Source organism: Periplaneta americana, chromosome 8 (assembly GCF_040183065.1).
Source record: "Periplaneta americana isolate PAMFEO1 chromosome 8, P.americana_PAMFEO1_priV1, whole genome shotgun sequence".
Taxonomy (NCBI): Eukaryota; Metazoa; Arthropoda; class Insecta; order Blattodea; family Blattidae; genus Periplaneta; species Periplaneta americana.
Window position 1 is genome coordinate 46,474,172 of NC_091124.1, and position 6,000 is coordinate 46,480,171.

Below are 6,000 nucleotides of genomic sequence, written 5' to 3' on the forward strand. Positions count from 1 at the left end.
CTATTTTGTCTTTGTCATATATCCTATCTCGTCTGTTCTGTCTATTCTATCTCGTCTTTGTCATATATCCTATCTCGTCTGTTCCGTCTATCCTATCTCGCCTTTGCCATATATCCTATCTCGTCTGTTCCGTCTATCCTATCTCGTCTTTGCCATATATCCTATCTCGTCTGTTCTGTCTATTCTATCTCGTCTTTGTCATATATCCTATCTCGTCTGTTCTGTCTATTCTATCTCGTCTTTGCCATATATCCTATCTCATCTTTGTCATATATCCTATCTCGTCTGTTCTGTCTATTCTATCTCGTCTTTGTCATATATATCCTATCTCGTCTGTTCCGTCTATCCTATCTCGCCTTTGCCATATATCCTACCTCGTCTGTTCCGTCTATCCTATCTCGTCTTTGTCATATATCCTATCTCGTCTGTTCCGTCTATCCTATCTCGCCTTTGCCATATATCCTATCTCGTCTGTTCCGTCTATCCTATCTCGTCTTTGTCATATATCCTATCTCGTCTGTTCCGTCTATCCTATCTCGCCTTTGCCATATATCCTATCTCGTCTGTTCCGTCTATCCTATCTCGCCTTTGCCATATATCCTATCTCGTCTGTTCCGTCTATCCTATCTCGTCTTTGTCATATATCCTATCTCGTCTGTTCCGTCTATCCTATCTCGTCTTTGTCATATATCCTATCTCGTCTGTTCTGTCTATTCTATCTCGTCTTTGTCATATATCCTATCTCGTCTGTTCCGTCTATCCTATCTCGTCTTTGTCATATATCCTATCTCGTCTGTTCCGTCTATTCTATCTCGTCTTTGTCATATATCCTATCTCGTCTGTTCTGTCTATTCTATCTCGTCCTTGTCATATATCCTATCTCGTCTGTTCCGTCTATCCTATCTCGTCCTTGTCATATATCCTATCTCGTCTGTTCCGTCTATCCTATCTCGTCTTTGTCATATATCCTATCTCGTCTGTTCCGTCTATTCTATCTCGCCTTTGCCATATATCCTATCTTGTCTGTTCCGTCTGTCCTATCTCGTCATTGTCATGATATATCTTATCTCTTCTAGCCTGTCTCATCTGTGTCTATCTTGTCTGTCCTGACTACCCCACCATTTGAGTTCTGGTGAATAGCAATGAATTTTGAAGAATTTGGGTTTTCCAGTCGTTTTTGAAACCTAATATTAAACGGAAGAACTTATATTCATTTCTCAAGCGGAAAGTGACTGGATCATATCAAAGTTCTGTTCTAGTATATATGCAAATTAATTGAATTTACTCTGTTACAGATAATGTGCAACTGTGAGAGACAGAAAAATAAAATTGCAAGTGTGTGAAGTGAATGTACCTGAATGTGGCAGAAAGAAGAAATACGGGAGCATCAAATATAAGCATGTAGAAGAACTAAGAGTCGGGTTGTCTGTGAGCGTGACTGTTTTTGTAAGAACATGTGCAACATCTCAAAAGACAGAAGGAACATAAATAAAATATAATTTAAAGACTTGGAAACTGAAGTGCGGGTCTTGATTCAGAACATGTAACATTTATCATCGTATATTTTTAGTATTCGCTATTTTTACTTCCTAGATAAAATAATTTTTGTAAATAAAAATTGCATGTTATCTGAGAAATAATATGAACCACAAGAATCAATCAAATGAGTAGTAAAAATCGCAATAAAATGTAATGTATAAAGTAAAATAATTTCATGAGTTTATAAAGATCTTTGAGAATGTGAGAAGCTGTAGAATCTTGAATGATGCACAGAACTTTTAACTGCTTTATCTACTCTAAATCCTTTTCCTTTGGATTTTATATTATTTTATGTAGTATCTTCGTAGATCTAGTAATCAGAAAATGAACATTTTATTCATATCATTCAGAGTCTCTTTCAAATAGAGGACCAGTAAGAAATCTTTAAATATTTTTTTTTTCTAAGTTTAATTGTGTAAATAAATGATTTGGTTGCAGTTAGAAACCTATCAATTTATATACTGCCAACATACATATACATGAGAAAAATCTATAAGATATAGATTTATATCTAGGCCTTTTCTTACTGATTGAAAAGATGGGACAATTTCTTTCATTTCAAATCTGATTCACTGACGTCTGAGGCCCACATATTTTGTTTACAAAAGAAAATAATTCTTATACAGTACGTATTTAAACTCTACCTCTTTGTTATTACGTAGCATCAAAAAGGTCATATGATAGGGAATTTTATCACTTAAAAATCATCAACGTTGACCGAATTTGGATTCGAAAACCTCAGTTCAAATAGCGCAAGAATTGTAACTATTACATCATGAAGCATGATGTTTCTAAATATAATGAACACTGAACGTTTAATGGGACCAGTTTTGAAATGTAAATATCTGAGGCAATGCAATGTAGCGTATGATTCATTATGAAGGAAATAAGACGTTCAGACAGAATCAAACAGGCAAAAACTTAGACTGCATTCATAATACAAACTTAAACATTTACGGTCTTACTAATAAACTGTGTTAGGCCAAATAGAAATGATCGGGACGAAATTGAAATACAAACTGCTGAGCCATTTATACCCGAACCCACGCTTTCAGAAGTCGAAATTGCGATAGAAAATCTGAAAAAGTACAAGTCTCCAGGTATCGATCAAATTCCAGCAGAATTAATACAAGAGGGTGGGAGTGCATTATATAGCGAAATTTATAAACTTGTACTTGCTATTTGGGAAAAGGAAATTGTACCAGAACAATGGAAGGAGTCCATAATTGTACCTATTTTTAAAAAGGGGGACAAAACCAACTGTGGTAACTTTCGAGGAATATCACTTTTGTTGACGTCGTACAAAATTTTGTCGAATATTCTTTTGAGAAGATTAACTCCGTACGTAGATGAAATTATTGGGGATCATCAGTGCGGTTTTCGGCGTAATAGATCGACTATTGATCAGATTTTTTGTATTCGACAGATAATGGAGAAAAAATGGGAGTATAAGGGTACAGTACATCAGTTATTCATAGATTTCAAAAAGGCTTATGACTCGGTTAAGAGGGAAGTATTATATGATATTCTTATTGAATTTGGTATTCCCTAGAAACTAGTTCGATTAATTAAAATGTGTCTCAGTGAAACATACAGCAGAGTCCGTATAGGTCAGTTTCTATCTGATGCTTTTCCAATTCACTGCGGGCTAAAGCAGGGAGATGCACTATCACCTTTACTTTTTAACTTCGCTCTAGAATATGCCATTAGGAAAGTTCAGGATAACAGACAGGGTTTGGAATTGAATGGGTTACATCAGCTTCTTGTCTATGCGGATGACGTGAATATGTTAGGAGAAAATACACAAACGATTAGGGAAAACACGGAAATTTTACTTGAAGCAAGTAGAGCGATCGGTTTGGAAGTAAATCCCGAAAAGACAAAGTATATGATTATGTCTCGTGACCAGAATATTGTACGAAATGGAAATATAAAAATTGGAGATTTATCCTTCGAAGAGGTGGAAAAATTCAAATATCTTGGAGCAACAGTAACAAATATAAATGACATTAGGGAGGAAATTAAACGCAGAATAAATATGGGAAATGCGTGTTATTATTCGGTTGAGAAGCTCTTATCATCCAGTCTGCTGTCCAAAAATCTGAAAGTTAGAATTTATAAAACAGTTATATTACCGGTTCTTCTGTATGGTTGTGAAACTTGGACTCTCACTCTGAGAGAGGAACATAGGTTCAGGGTGTTTGAGAATAAGGTGCTAAGGAAAATATTTGGGGCTAAGCGGGATGAAGTTACAGGAGAATGGAGAAAGTTACACAACACAGAACTGCACGCATTGTATTCTTCACCTGACATAATTAGGAACATTAAATCCAGACGTTTGAGATGGGCAGGGCATGTAGCACGTATGGGCGAATCCAGAAATGCATATAGAGTGTTAGTTGGGAGGCCGGAGGGAAAAAGACCTTTAGGGAGGCCGAGACGTAGATGGGAGGATAATATTAAAATGGATTTGAGGGAGGTGGGGTATGATGATAGAGACTGGATTAATCTTGCACAGGATAGGGACCAATGGCGGGCTTATGTGAGGGCGGCAATGAACCTTCGGGTTCCTTAAAAGCCATTTGTAAGTAAGTAAGTAAGTAACTAATAAACTGTGTATAATTTTTATGCGAGATTTAAGCAGAGTTGGGACAGGAAATGTTACTAATAAATCATGCATAAGCGATGGATGTATAAGTAGTGTATAACTATACATGGGAATTGCTTTGCTGTAGTTATACAAATGAAACCCCCTGTTTAAGTGTTATATACCGGTAAAGAGAAAAAAATTACTGCTCTCTAACAGCTGTTCGTATGGATTGTCATTTTATGAGGATGGTTTCCTTGTAACCACAAAACAGCAAACAAAGAGCACAGAATAGTTAGAATAACATTGTTGTAGTTGTACTCTTCGATCAAAATATAGTGTGGTAATCGATCAGGCCCAGTTGTACTATCGATACTTAGCATGGCACACTAGCAGATGTAATAGAGAATCTCATTTATTCTGTTACCTTTCGTACCGGTAATGAAATAATGACGTAGCTGTGAAACAATTTGTATTGTTATACATGACGTACTAGTATGTAGTGATTATTAGTCAGGAATTTACACATGACTTATAAAAGAGCTATTCATTCTATAATTAGTATAAGACGGCTGAAACGTCTGTATAAGAGTTTTTATTAGTAAGACCGAATATATTTATATAAGCAGAAATATGGAGTGAAGACATGAGCTATCAGAATGAGAAACATATAATGGTACGTAAAGAATAATCACTTGTATTGGTTTTGGAATGATATGGATTAATGAAATCGATTGTGTGTAGCTGTTATGGCATTAAGAATTGAAGAGTCCACTGCAAGAATGATGGATGTCATTTGGAATACATTTTGCAGGAGAAGCAATTGAAAGTTTGAAATGCTTAGCGCTCAAAGCTTAACTGTGATTTTCCGATCATTACTGGACAATGACTATCAGTGTTAATGCCATATAACTCTGTATGTACATTCTATATATGTTTTAAGCTATGCATTGACAGTCTTGGTTCATTTTCGACAAAAAAGTGACATCCATCATTCTTGCAGTGGACTCTTCAATCGTTTACATCCTGAAGAATGGGCGTTAATTCTGATATTCAAACAGGTTTTGCAGTACTCTTAATTCATGTAGATATCAAGGGTGGAAAATGCGTTGAAGAATACAGTACTGGTAGTAGATTTATCCCGTACCCTGAAATAATTCACGATCATTTTCATAGTGTCACTCCTGTCTTGTGATTGGCTGAAATCATTCATTTCGACGTTAACTTAAACATAAAAACTTGGAATTACACAGTTTTTATTATATATATATTTTTTTTTTATTCTATGTCGCTATTATTTTGTCTAAGTGGATGTATGACGATAATGGTACCGTATTTAATAGAATGGTTCCTAGCTTTCATATCAATGTCTTTAGTTTTGAGTTTGTATTATGAATGCCATCTTAAGGATTGCTCATCGTCTTTGATCAAAGCATTGTGCGGATGTTATGGTGAAAATGAGAATAATTCCAATGACATGTGAACATCAGAATTGTTAACTATAATATAACAAGTTGGAATAAATAAATTGAAAGGTTAAAGTATATTTAATAATGTTTCTATAAATGCTTTTACACGGATTACATGAAGTTGTATGATTAATGAACAGTAATTTTTTTGTATACGAATTTGAAAGGAAATTAAAATAAATGTCCTTGAAAACAACAAAGTTATAAGTATATTATTATTTTATTATTATTATTATTATTATTATTATTATTATTATTATTATTATTATTATTATTATTACTATTTTATTAATATTATACATGGTAGAAGAAAATGTATTATATTAATTCACACGAGCTATACAGTAACGTGCAAATTAATCCAAACATGACATATTTTTACATTTTCTGTCATTGTTGACCTCA

General features: G+C 34.5%; 1 protein-coding gene across 1 annotated transcript in view; it reads left to right on the forward strand.

Annotated features, from left to right (window-relative positions):
* LOC138704705 (uncharacterized) overlaps nt 1-5,795 on the forward strand; it is a 597,313-nt gene extending 591,518 nt beyond the window's left edge. The window contains exon 6 of the mRNA XM_069832845.1: nt 1,296-5,795. The gene's annotated coding sequence lies outside the window, so the exon portion shown is untranslated. The remainder of the gene's footprint in view (nt 1-1,295) is intronic.
* The last annotated feature ends 205 nt before the right edge of the window (nt 5,796-6,000 follow it).